General features: G+C 39.4%; 1 protein-coding gene across 13 annotated transcripts in view; it reads right to left on the reverse strand.

The window, feature by feature from the left end:
- Positions 1–13853, reverse strand: part of CFAP20DC (CFAP20 domain containing) — a 238250-nt gene that overhangs the window by 202078 nt on the left and 22319 nt on the right. For 2 of the 13 annotated variants that reach the window (XM_053896828.1, XM_053896826.1), the window contains exon 1: positions 13028–13184. The exons of the other annotated variants lie outside the window; for them this stretch is intronic. The gene's annotated coding sequence lies outside the window, so the exon portion shown is untranslated. Of the gene's footprint in view, positions 1–13027; positions 13185–13853 lie in introns of those variants that run through there. 13 annotated transcript variants of the gene reach the window in all.

Genomic DNA, 13853 nt, shown 5'->3' on the forward strand with positions numbered 1-13853 from the left:
ATCTGATATAAAATGCTGGTAACATCATGTTTATGTGCCTGCACTCTGTCCCCACGCAGGCAGTAACTGTCATAGATCTATCATTAGCTCTTATTGTCATAAAACTTTCAATATATTAATGTAAATGAATGTTTTCATAATCTGATTCTTTTTTTTAACGTTTATTTTTCAGAAAGAGAGAGAGAGAGAGAGAGAGAGAGAGAGAGAGAGAGAGAGAGAGGAGAGACAGAGAGAGAGGGAGACACAGAATCCAAAGCAGGCTCCAGGCTCTGAGTTGTCAGCACAGAGCCCAACGTGGGGCTTGAACTGAAGTTGGACGCTCAACTGACTGAGCCACCCAGGCACCCTTTTGTCATTTGATGCTTAATTTTCTTGTGGTCAACAGAGACTACACTATTTGTAAACTAATCAAATTTAATTGATTATTCTCATTTCTAGATTTGATGAAGCTTAAAAGACAATATGAACTAGTAAACCTTATTTGCAAAATACCCTAGGCATCCTGAAATAGTTAAAACAAATGTGGCTTTCAGTGAAAAGAACCTCTTGTTTTCCTTATAAAGCTGAAACTATTTCCTTCCACATGTAATGACTACAATAAGAATATACCTTTTGATAATCTGGGGATGTAGAGGAAAGGAAATGATACACAAGATACAGTGTTATTCGTCAATGAAAAGTATTTAAAACCAACGGCCAGTGGCCGTTCTTATTTTGAGCTGGGAAAAAGGAAGATGAAGAATTGGCTGTGGATGGGGATAAGCTTGTACCAGGTACATGTAGGCAGTGATGGATCAGAATGCTGATATGCATCCCCCACCCCCCTACAAAGCAAGACTCTGACTGTCTGCCAACATTTTCCCATAGGTCTTCACCAAGGGCTGGGGGCAGTATAGTAAATGTAGAGGGTGGAACTAGTGAGTGAAGGGAAATTCATCTAACACGCTCTGGGATTTCAGCTCCTGGAAGCTAGGGGTGACCAGGAGAGCTGAGGGAGAACTTTGCAAGGAATTCTTGGCCTTCACAGAGTGTACAAGGTAGCCTTCCTCAGTAGGCTTGGGTCAGGTAGCGGGGGCGCTGGGGGACATCTTCCAAGGCACAGAAAGCCAGGGGCAGGACTGAAAACAAAGAGCACTCTCTAGGGACCCAAAGACTTGGCATCTAGGCTATAAAGGAGAGGGAGATCTCTTACAGCTTGGAAAGCCATGTGTCTATAAATCTCTTAAATCTTGCCAGTGGTCAGAGCTCAAGCTCTGTTGAAGGGAAAAGATCTAATCTTGCTCTCAAAAGATTAGTAACAAACTGAATCACACAGAAGCTTTCAAGCTTTAAAGCCCTGCCCCAGCCCGACCATGGACTGACTCAGCCCTTGCCTCCTCCACTGGCCTAAGAGGAAAGGGTATGTTCTTTTTGGAGATGAATGTTATTTACTTCAGAATTTACTGTGCTTTGCATGCAATGTGTGGTATGTAATTCAAAAATTAAAAACACACAGAGAAGCAAGAAAGTCATCGTTCAATAAAAGCAGATGCACAGATGACTCAGACAGATGATTATTTGTTACAAAACTGATGAATACTCTAATACTGGCAGCATTTCCTTCACAGAGATACATTAACAAACAGGTACATAATCCTAGCACCCAAAGAGAGGTGCAGAAAGTCTTTTTTTTTAATTTTTTTGTTCTAAAGACATAAAAAAATTCTTAGGATTTACTCCATTCCAGATCCTGACTTAGATACTGAAGCGGCAAAACAACGTATAGTCTCTTCCTGGAACTTACATACAGTCTCCTGGGAAAGACAGACCTTAAGTAAACGTAAACCAAACTAATAAATGCAATAATATAAGCATAAAAAGAATGGTATGGAAGGCACAGGAGATGAAAGGAGAAGAGTCCGGAAAGCTTCCAAGCAAAAGACGTTTGAAGTCAAGTTTTTTAGGATGAGTGGGATTTCACAGATGGAGACAAGAGACAGGGCACCCAAGAGGAAGGATAAGGAAGGATGTGAAAGAATGGTAAGTATGGTATAGTTTCGGGAGCCCACCAGCAGTCCAGTGGTTTTAAACAGCACAGGGATGAGGGAATATGTTGGGAGGAAGGAGATGTGATTGGGCAAGACAGTTGGAGCCAGAATGGAAAAGCCTTTAGTAGCACAACAAAGACTACGGAGAGCTTTTAAGCAGGGAAATAATAAAATCAGATTTACATTTGTGACAAATATTTCTAGGACTTGTGACACTACATTATTATTGTTTATAAATTAGCCTCTGCCTATGAGCACTTGAAGGGTAAGAAAAGATGATAGGAATTGATCAAAGATGAAACAAAATAAGATTTGAGAGATGACATTAAGAAAATTCCCTGAGCTTTATGCTGAAATTGTGATCTTTATTACTAAAATGATTACACAATACCATTTTTACATTTATCAATCATGAAATTTATTAGTAGGGCAATCCTGGTTCAATTTGTTTTCATACAGGGACATAAGTTAAAGCTTAGTTTTAAAATTTCAAAGTAGACTATGTTTTAAAAGACACAAGTATCATTTCAGGAAGAGTTAGTTAATTCAGAAAGAGAAGTATATCACTTAGGGATGTGTTAGGCTACAGATATTGCAGAAAAACAGTGGCTTAACCAAAAATGAGGTTTATTTATTCACTCAAATCTAACGACTGGCAGTTCAGGACAGGGTAGTGGCTCAATAATGCCATCAGGGACCCAGCTTTTTTCTGCACTTTCCCCTGTGCCATCCTCACACACAGCTTTTGCATTCATACTCTCAAGAAGGCTGTTGACTTCCATGCATTGTATTCACACTTGGAGCAGAAAACAAGGCAAGAGCAAAGTGCCAGAGGACACAGGGCTAAAGGAACAAGTTAGTGCAGTTATGCTAAGTGAAATAAGTCATACAGAGAAAGACAGATACCGTATGTTTTCACTCCTATGTGGATCCTGAGAATCTTAACAGAAGACCATGGGGGAGGGGAATGAAAAAAAAAAAGGTTAGAGAGGGAGGGAGCCAAAACATAAGAGACTCTTAAAAACTGAGAACAGGGGCTCCTGGGTGGCTCAGTCGGTTAAGCGTCCGACTTCAGCTCAGGTCACGATCTCGCGGTCCGTGAGTTCGAGCCCCGCGTCGGGCTCTGGGCTGATGGCTCAGAGCCTGGAGCCTGTTTCCGATTCTGTGTCTCCCTCTCTCTCTGCCCCTCCCCCGTTCATGCTCTGTCTCTCTCTGTTCCAAAAATAAATAAACATTAAAAAAAAAAAACTGAGAACTGAGGGTTTATGGGGGGTGTGAGGGAGTTCAGGTTGGATGAGGAGTATTGAGGGGGGCATCTGTTGGGATGAGCACTGGGTGTTGTATGGAAACCAATTTGACAATAAATTTCATATCAAAAAAAAATAAAAATAAATAAATAAATAAAAATAAAAAGCTTTCCTGGGAGTACTGCCAAGCGAAATTCAACTTGTATTTCATTGGCCTGAAGTAGGTCATGTGGCCATCTCTAGCTACATGGGAGTGTTGGAAGGTGCGTCTGCTTAGCTGGGTTCACTGCCATCCCGACCAAAATTTCTGCTAAAATTTCTGCTAAAGGAAGAAGAGAAAAATGGATTTGGGTAAGCAGTGAGCAGTGTTTGCCACAGAACATAACATAAAACTTCACCCAGCTTTTCCGTTAGGTTGCAATAGTTTGCAATCCAACTGTCAAGAGACCCATGTCCAACGCCCTGCATGCCTATGAGGGAGGCATATAATTTTCTCTTTTGTAAGCAGTTCATGTTTGCTATTAATGTAGGCTACTTGAAAGGATGTTCCCAGAATACTTTGATTTGAAGAATAAACTTAAAACAGAGACAGCAATTTTTGAAGTTTACCTAAATTCATTACATACGAAGGGCTTGTTGAAGTCACTACAGATGACTGGCAATTTTATCTTTTGTGTACACCAATACTGGTGAAAGTATGCCCACTTGTTACACATCCAAGTAGCAGAAAAACAAACACCTGCACATGTTCAATATTCTAGATGCTTACCAGGAAGGCTAGGATAAGCCAGCTGCTACTTTCCTTCCTGCCCAAATATTTTCCAAATATTAAGCTATTTTTGTTATTGCAAAGAGGTAACAAAATTCACAGAACTAAGCTTTTAACAATTGGCTACTATATTTATGGCAGATGGCTACATTTACAATTATTAACAGTCTTGCTACTGTTTGAATATAAAAAACCAAAAAAGCTACATAAATTACATGCTCAGTTGCCTTTTTTCTAATTTAACTTAAGGGAACAGGAATTAATTTGATCTATTTTAAATATTTGCCAACAGGATGAGTTCAATGACGTATGGAAGGATAACACTGAATTCACTGTCTTTCTACCTCTTGCCACTAAACAATATATCAGCTTGCTTTTCTACTGAAATTGCATAAAATAGATAGGACAGCTAATTTAAACAGTTGTTTGCACATTCAATATTTATAACCCGAATCTTGCATGACTGACTGGAAGCAGTGAGTTAGAAGGTTTAGCTCAGCTGCTGCCTGGAGTGATGGATGGCCTCGAAGAATTTCTTGTTCACTGACCAGATCAATCACATAACAGAATAAAATAAATAAATAAATAAATAAATAAATAAATAAATAAATAAGATCAGCCTTAAACTAGATTCCCAACATTTCCATCTGTATGCAAAACTGTTGCAGGAAGAAATGTATCATAAAACATTATGTGAAGCTACTTAAAAATAATAAAAATCCACCAGAGATGCTGTAGAATGCAAATAAAAAAGACAGGGTGACAGAACGATAGCTTATGTTTTAACTGAATATTAACTGAGACTTTATTATATCTATAATCCAAAAGTGTTGTCAATTTATAGTAATATTTTGACTGAGCTCAGACTCATAAGTAAAAGGGTTTACAAATCATTGAAATTCAAGGCTGCAATTTGGGGGGCAGTATTTGAGTTGAATGTTATTGAATTGAACTAAAATGTGGTGTTGTGGCCATTACTATATACTGCTGTTTTTAATTATTCCAGTGGCCATTCTAAAACATGAGTCTGTTAAATAAGGAGTGAGCAGACATCTGAGGTCTCAAATTAGAGCAACCCATCCGTTAATGTGCATTAATGGGGGAAAGTGGTAGTGCTGTGTGCAGGCCATGGCTAGTAAGACCCTCCTCAGAGCATGCTACAACTGGTTTCACTGGTTTGTGGGAGTCCCTTGGGAGCATCTCTTTCCAGCTCCTCATTCAGTGATGTCAGGTTGGCATCTTGAAAGCAGCCAGTGGGAACGTTTACCCCACAGAAATTAGCAAATGTTCAATATCAGGGCTCCTCAATACCCTACTCCCTCTGCAGAGCTCATTGGTACACATGTGCCAGCACATAGCAGTGTAAGTTGCTCCTCAGGTCCGGGTCGGGCGTGGGCTAGGAGGCTGAGGGGACCCAGAGCTGAAAAGCTTGGATCCTGCTGAACAGGTGCAGGAGGGGGCAGTCCCAGACCCCGGATAATCCTGAAGTTACCCTGGGTGTCTAAGGATGTCTGGAGGTCGCAAGAAGGACAACAGCAATGGCATCTGCCACTTTCTGTGGCCCGCAGGCATTCATCTATTCTCTTCTTGAGCGAGTTTACCCCTCCAAGCAGAAGTCAGAGGAGGAAGAGTAATAAAATGGGGAGAATTACAAGAAATGAGAAGGAGAAGGAAGAAGGAAAAAGAAAATGAGAAAAACAATGAAAAAGGAAAAAGTAGAAGGCAAAGGGCAAGAATAAAAAAGGTGGAGAGGAAAGAGAAGGCAAAGGAAAGAAAGACAAGGCAAGGAGAAAGAAGGATTTAGAAGAGAAAGAAGAAATAAAATGAGGGTAAGAGAGAAAAGAAGAAAGAGGAGAAGGGAGGGAGTCATAGAAAGAGCAGGGATGTGGAGAAAGAACAGGGGCTTTCAGACTTCTGCACACACAGGCAGAAAAAGGTCCAGAAATGCTAGATGCATGGGTGGGCCCTTGGGTCTAAACTGAAGAGACAGACTCTAGAGCTGAAGACAGAACCTTTCTGCAGCTCAAGTCTCTTTTCCTCTTTAGTGGCCAGAGCTTAGGGTTCTCTTTTGAGCCAATGGGTGAGGAAAATTTGGCTATATTTCTGATAGTCAAGCAGAACCAGGGAACAGATGCTGGCAAGATGACAGAGCCCGGGTTCCAGCCACCTCATGGGTTTCCAGAATTCCCCACGGTGGTGGTTTTCAGACATCAAGGGCATCAAGCATCACCTAGAGGGACTTGTTAAAACACGGATTGCTGGTTTCTCCCTCAGTACTTCAGGAGTGGAGCCTAAGAATTTGCAGTCCAAATCCCCAGGCTGCTGATGCTGCTGGTGTAAAACATGAACTTAGTAAAATAAAACATATCCTGGAAATGATTACAACCCACACCTTAAGATCTTATTAACGAGCATCTTAGGAAGAATTCAAGTGAGAGAAATACAGGCTTATAATGAGGGGCAGAAGTCCTGAGAGGGAAGAAAGGCATCACAGATCAATTATTCCTGCTTACAATTATGACTTCAACTGGCTGTGGCATTTATAAATGTTTCTCTAGTAGCCAACTCTGGAGTCTCTGACTCCCTCCCTGAAATCTCCATACCCTCAGGGCTAGGTCTTCTGAAATCATTTTTATACCAATGAGCACAACTGAACTGAACAGAAGTGAATGCCTGACCCCAACTAACACAATCATATTCACTCTCTAGGTATTTTGAAATTGCCTGGTAGGACTGGAAACGAAGCAGAAACACAGAACAGCTGAGCCAGAGGAGTGAGAGGGAGTGCTTAAGGCTTTCTAATGCTGGCTTCCACACCCAGCTTCATCAGTATCCTTGGGCTTCTGTGACACTCCAACATGCCTGCGTTTGATGCCCCTACTGTGCTTTAATTCACTGAAGCTGGTTTGGTTAACCGAAATAAGTCAAACGAATCTAGCCTCTCTCCGAAACTATGGAGCTCATGACCCTTTGACACATTGGACATACCTTGCTGATTCTGGTATTTTCACCTTTGTTAGTAGCCTCTGCCAGGGTGCTACCACAACGCTGGTGAGGGAACAAACAAACAAACCCTTATGCCCATTTCTTTCTGTGCTGGAAAAGTTTTATGCACACATCCTCCTTACCATCTTTAAAATATCAGGTAAAACAGTTATTTCTATTTGTTACTGAGAATATCAGTTAGGACTCTATGTCAAAAGTTAACAGAAAACCCAATTCAAGCTAGTTCACTTAATAAATGAAATTTATTAGCTCACATAATTGGAAACCACAGAAGTAGGACAGGCTTCAGGGGTGACTGACTTAACAGCTCAAAACAGTCATCAATGACCCAATTTCTCTCTCTTTCTCTCCTCTGCCACCTGAGTCAGCTTTATCCTCATGGTCACATGACAGTTGCCAGATGCAAATGATGCTCCAGTCCAGCAACCTAAACAAGAGCCCTAAAGTTCACTCTGATTGGGCTAGAGTAGGTCAGACTCCCACTCCTAAAAGAATAAATGTGGCTAAGTGGATGGAATGTACTAACTGACCTATCAATCAAAGTCCACACCAGGGGCTGGCTATGTTGTCATCACTTTTACTAGAAATACAAAGACTGCCATTAGGCAGGAGGAGATATCCAAACAAAACACAGAAAATTTTAGGAAGAGAAAAATGTGGCAAAGTATGCTAGGCAGAGAGCCAACAAGTGTCTACCACACTTGTTTCTTATATGTGTAACTGGAAAATAACTTAAAAATTCACTTCATTTTGTAACCATTATAAATAATAACTGATACAGACAAGAATCATCATGCTAAACTAGTAAAGGAAACCTTGATGAGGACCAAGATATTTACACACTATCATGGCATATCCCCATAAATGACTTAATAATTTAAAGAGAAAAGTCGTAATTTAACCATGAGGAAACCTCGAAGACATCACTTTAACCAAGGGATCAAAGTTACCACCACCTAAAATGGAATGAACCAACATCATATGCCTCTTGGTAAAATGCACTGAGAAGGATACAACACCTCTTTCATAGTATTTCTAAAGTCAAAAATGTAGAACTTGAATCTAATAAGGAAAACATCAGAAAAACATGATGAAAGGGCATTCTACAAAATAACTAGCCTGAACTTTTCAGAAAAGTCATTGATGTGAAAGACACAGAAGAGCTGAGGAACCATTTCAAATTGATGGAGACTGAAGACAAAGAAAACTAAATGAAATGTATAATCCTAGACTAAAAACATAATTGCTACAAAGGACAGTAGGTCTATACCATGAGTAATAATACTGCATCAATGCTGAATACCCTGATTTTGAAAATTATACTGTGGTTGTGTAAGTGAATGTCTTTGTTATTAGTAGGTACACACTCAAGTATTTAGTAAAGGAGTAGAAGGTCTGCAATTCACTCCCAGGTAGTTTAGGGAAAATGTGTATGTACACACACACACACACACACACACACACACACACGTGCGTATACACAGTGAAAGTAAAAGCAAATGCGGTAAAATGTTAATTGGTGAATTTGGATAAAAGTAGTTCTTTGTACCATGTTTGCAATTAATTATTTCAAAATAAAAGTTTAAAATATTTAAAAATTATTTTAAAGGGTTTTTTTAAAATGTTTATTTATTTTTGAAGGAAAGAGAGACAGACTGTGAGTGGGGGAGGGGTAGAGAGAGAGGGAGACAAGAGAATCCAAAATGGGCTATCAGCGCAGAGCCCGACATGGGCCTCGAACTCACAAACCACGAGATCATGACCTGAGCCGAAGTCAGTCGCTCAACTGAATGAACCACCCAGGCGCCCCAAAATAATTAAAAATTATTTTCGACTGCATGCCCCTACAATTTTTCTCAAAGCATGAGGTACTATTGCTTTGCACTGTGTATCACTTAAGTTTCATAAGGTCAAAAGAGCTGACAGTAAATCATAATTTTCTTTTAACTTATTTATTAGAAACTCAGCTGGTAAAGGATGGTATGTCTTGGCCAAAACCTGTTGTTTCCTTTTCTTCTGGGCACAGAGCCAGACCCTACTTCCCAGCTTCCAATGCTGTTATGGGTGGTAGAGGAGTTCTGGCCAGAGGAATGTGACCTCAAATATCTCCCCATGTGATTCTCTAAACTCTCTCTTCTGTACCTGCTATCCAGATACAGAAGATCCAGTAGAGGACTCCAAGGTCCTAGATGGAAGATGGAAGGAGTGTAGGTCCCTCAATGATTGTGTGTGATCAGAGCCCCTACCTGGCCTGAACTGAATTACAGCAAGAACAGAAAACAAACTTTAATGTGTTACATTACTGAGATTAGTGGGTTATCTGTTATAGCAGTTAGCCTACCTGACTAATAAAGTCACTTGAGTTATAAAATAGATTAATAGGAAGGCAATGCTCCAGGAAAATGCACTGAGAATATCATGTGCTTGCTTTCAGAATATACTTTAGAAGAGCAGTTCTCAAAGTGTGTTTAAGGGACTCTTGGTTCTCAAAGAGCAGTTTGGGGATCCCAGTCTCCAAGACCCTTTCAGGGGCTCTGTGATGTCAAAACTATTTTTGGAACAATACTAAGACATTCTTTGTCCTTTTCATTCTCTTATGAGTACACAATGGAGTTTGCCAGAGGTGAAATGACATATTATCCCATAAGAGACTGAATACAGAATCAGGTATGAGAATACACCTGTCTTCTAGTTAGCCAGACATTAAAGAGATTTACCGAAGTGTAAAATAATGCCACTCTGTGTTCCTTTTCTTGTTTGCTTTAGAAAATATAGATATTCTATGCTGGTTATTCAGAGTTACTTATGCTAACATGTAATAGGGTTATTATTTCTAAATAATATACATCTTTCAAATTTACTTTTAATTTCTAATACACTAAGTACTGACAAATATAACCCACATAAATGAAAACTCTTTGGAGTCTTCAATAATTTTTAAGTGTGTAAAGGGGTCCTGTGACCAAAAAGTGTAAAAAAAAAAAACACAGTTTCACAACAAATAGGAGTACATACAAAAGTCACAACATTTTAAATAAAATAAATCCATATTGTTAAAATATAAAGGATGGTATAGTGATAGTCTCCCGTTGACCTTTATTAACTGAAAAGCATAGTGTCTAGGACACAGTAGGTGCTAAATAGATAATTGTTAAATTAGTACATTGTACAATGGTGAGGATATCCGTATTTAAGAGTGTTATGATAACTGGATGGGACAATACACATATGTGTTTGTGTATATTATCAGTGTTCACAATTACTTACTATCACTTTTATGTAAGATGTTTATATATCCCCAACCCAGACTTTAAGCTTGGCTGTATGACTTGAGTCGGCCAATGGATATAAATATAAGTAACATGTCCCACACATATCTGAGAAGCTTTAAATTCATTGGTGTGGTTTTGCTCAGACTCTTGCTCTTCTGCCCTTGCCTCATGAAGAGCATGTCCCACACAGGGGCTGTTTGTTCAGTGCAGGTTCTAGAATGAGAAGACACAGCCTAGATATGTAGTTGACCTAGAGCTAAAGCATAGCTACAGCTCACCTGAAGCTCTCAGGTCATGTGAGACAGAAATATATATAAAAAACCTGTTGTAAGGCACCTTAGCAAACTTGGCAAATACAGTATGAAATGAGCTTAACATAATGTAGATGTTCAACAAACCTAACCAATCTACTCAGTGCTTAATCAGCTAAAGAAGCACTAAAAAAAATGGTGCTTAGTCCTTGAGTGAGTGCACAAAGCAGAGCCTACCCTGATTAACTAAGACATTTTATACAGGATTCCACATACATGAAGTACATGACATAGGACAGGAATAACATCAAAGTAGATCTCACTCTAAGTGGCAACTGGGTTGCTCAGTCAGTTAAGCGCCTGACTCTTGGTTTTGGCTCAGGTCATGATCTCACAGTTCATGAGTTTGAGCCTTGTGTGGGGTCTGCGCTCACATCAGTGGAGCCTGCTTGGGATTTCTCTCTCCTTCTCTCTCTGCCCCTCCCCAGCTTGCTCTCTTTCTCTCAAAAAATAAACATATTTTTTAAAAAAAGTAGATCTCACTCCAATAAAAAATTCTGGCTACTATGTACCCCTAAATACCACCCACTAGAGGGGCTCAGGAATCTGTAGAGCTCATGGGCAGCTAACTGAGAAAGAAAGAGGTTCTGAGGTAACTGAAAAATGTTTACACTCAGAAGGGAGTACAAGTGGGTCTATCAGCCCATCTGCCTGCCCTCCCCATACCCTCTTCTCAGGGTATCTGTTTTCTGAAGCTGCAACCAAAGACGGCTGGCTTAAGGCCAATGATTGGCCAATAACTGATTCTGATTATTCTTTCAGATCTATGCATTGTAAGATACACCTACTGAATCTGGTCAGACAGTGATGGGTATTGGAGTTGTAGGGTCACAGAGGGACTTACTGGTAGGCATATTTGCCCACATTCACAATGACAAACAGAGGAAGGTGGTCTGTGAGACGAAACAGAACAGAGAAGACTCACAGGATAAGAAATGAGAGAGAAAGAGAGAGGAAAAGAGAGAGAAATTAATGACAACCATCACCTCCTAAGAGGCCTGTATCAAGTTGTACATTTGGGTTCTTATAAGCTCTCCATGTTCTAATACTTATCCTTCTACCAGACATAATTTAAATTGATTAATGTCCTTAACAACCAAACAATCCTTAAAAGTAGGTTTGTTTTTTTGTTTTTTTTTTTTTGAATTTTGCTAATCCTGACCCCAACACAGAATTAATTATTTCTGGTGGTTTTTAGAGGACAGGGATTGGGGAGGAACAGAAATTCAGATTACGGTAACAGAATTAACTTTCCACAACTGGTAGTCCAAAGTACTTGCGCAAGTAACTTCACTCTCAAGGTGTCAAAAACCATGATTATAAAATCATACTACATCTTTCCCTTTTTCCAACGCAAGCACTAAAAAGCAGCAAAGATGTCAAGCAAAGATGCTAGAGAGTCAGGAGTTCTGGATTTAGTGTTGGCTTTGCCTCTAAGAAACTTTGTGTCTTGAAAAATGTCACATCCCTTTTCTGAGTCTCAGGGTTTTTTCTGTAAAACATAGGGGTTAGATATGATTTATAGATCCCCTACAATAATAGAGAACTGAACTTCTAAAATGTTTTAAAAGTTTATGCTAACACATCAATTTCTAAAATATAGTGAATGTGTACATTTTATTACAAATCACTATGTTTATGGTATAGCAGTAATCACATATGTTTTAAATAATTTATTTTCCAAGTTGTAAATCAATGGCACTTAATCTCAGAACAAAGCGGATGGTAATACCTATGTATAGCAAACAGAACAGCTGTACCTATTTACTGCTAACAAATGTAACCAACCTCCAACCATCCTGAGGATTTCATATCATTGTCATTGTTTCAATTTATTATAATAGCTTTTAAAATATGAAAAAGATATAAAATGTAAGATCACTAATGTGTTCTAATAAAAAAGTGCTGACTACTTGGTTTTAATTAAAGTTCTCTTGGAGTTCTGTTATGGGCTTACAATCAGAATTTTTATCAAAAAGCCAAATGTGATGCTCCTTAGCTTTAATCCAGCCTTGAGAACATTTACTTACATATACTCCTACCCACATAACCATTTTGAGAAAACTCAAGGGTACTTATTTCTCCTTACGTAAGTTCTCCTGACTCTCTTTATTCTTCAAAATAGTTACTATCCTGCCAGCAGAGGTGTAGCTAGAAGAAATGTACTTTATACTTGGCAGGGCAAATAAAAGGTTAAATTAAGGCTCAGTTAGTAGTTTTCCAGGCATTAAGGGCTGAGAAGAGGAAAGCTGGACACTTTCTTAATCCCATTCACCTCCTTCTCACTCTAATTCTTATTTCTTTTTCTATCTTTTTCTAATCTAAGAACCACTTTGACAGTATATTAACACATTTCAGCATAATACAATATAAACTAGAATTACTGAGGACTCACCATGCACACAGAATTCTTCTAAGTGCTGTGAGTGACCACAGTGATGAATAAGTTGTCCTTATCCTCAAAGTAATCATATACACAAGTATGGGAACACTGAGAATGGAGAGACTGACTGCAACCAGAGAACTCGGAGAGGATTCATGGAGAATACATATTTGAGTTTGGCCTTCACCTAGGGTTTCAAAGGTGAAGAGACAGGATTAGGTTGGATGGAAACTTAAGCCAAAGGCATAAGAGAGTGTTTGGTGTTCAGCAACCAGGGTGTCTATGGCAAGGGGAAGGGAGTGGAGCGAGTCATGGAGGGAGAGGGGCATCAGGTCAGATCCAAAAAGACCATGGGTGCCCAGTGACCACCAACTCGGTAGGGCCTTTGGATGAAGAAGCTTGGGCTGTGGCAAATTTGATGGTCATGGATCTAGGCTGCCTATGACCAAAGGTTAAAACTTAAAGTTCAAATGTTGATCATTAAAAAAATAAAAGCAAATGTTAAGAGTTCCCAGCAACAGAGGACTTTAATGTAGTTGCAATTTGCAATGTCAGCTTACTTTAACTATGCAGTACTACTCAATTTTAAAGAGAAGGTCGAACCACGTATCAGTGGATTTCAATCTTTTGAGGGAGAAATGGCATCCTCTGCTCGTATAAAACATATAAACATTATCAACCCAACATGTACATAAGATTGAAAAAAAGAGAGAATAGGACTTAGAAATTCAAAGTTCAGGGCTCCTGGCTGGCTCAGTCGGAGGAAGCATACAACTCTTGATCTCGGGTTCATGAGCTCGAGCCCCAGATGGGGGGTAGAGAATAAATACATAAAACT

Source organism: Panthera pardus, unplaced genomic scaffold (genome assembly GCF_024362965.1).
Source record: "Panthera pardus isolate Hobbes unplaced genomic scaffold, ASM2436296v1 HiC_scaffold_8, whole genome shotgun sequence".
NCBI lineage: Eukaryota > Metazoa > Chordata > Mammalia > Carnivora > Felidae > Panthera > Panthera pardus.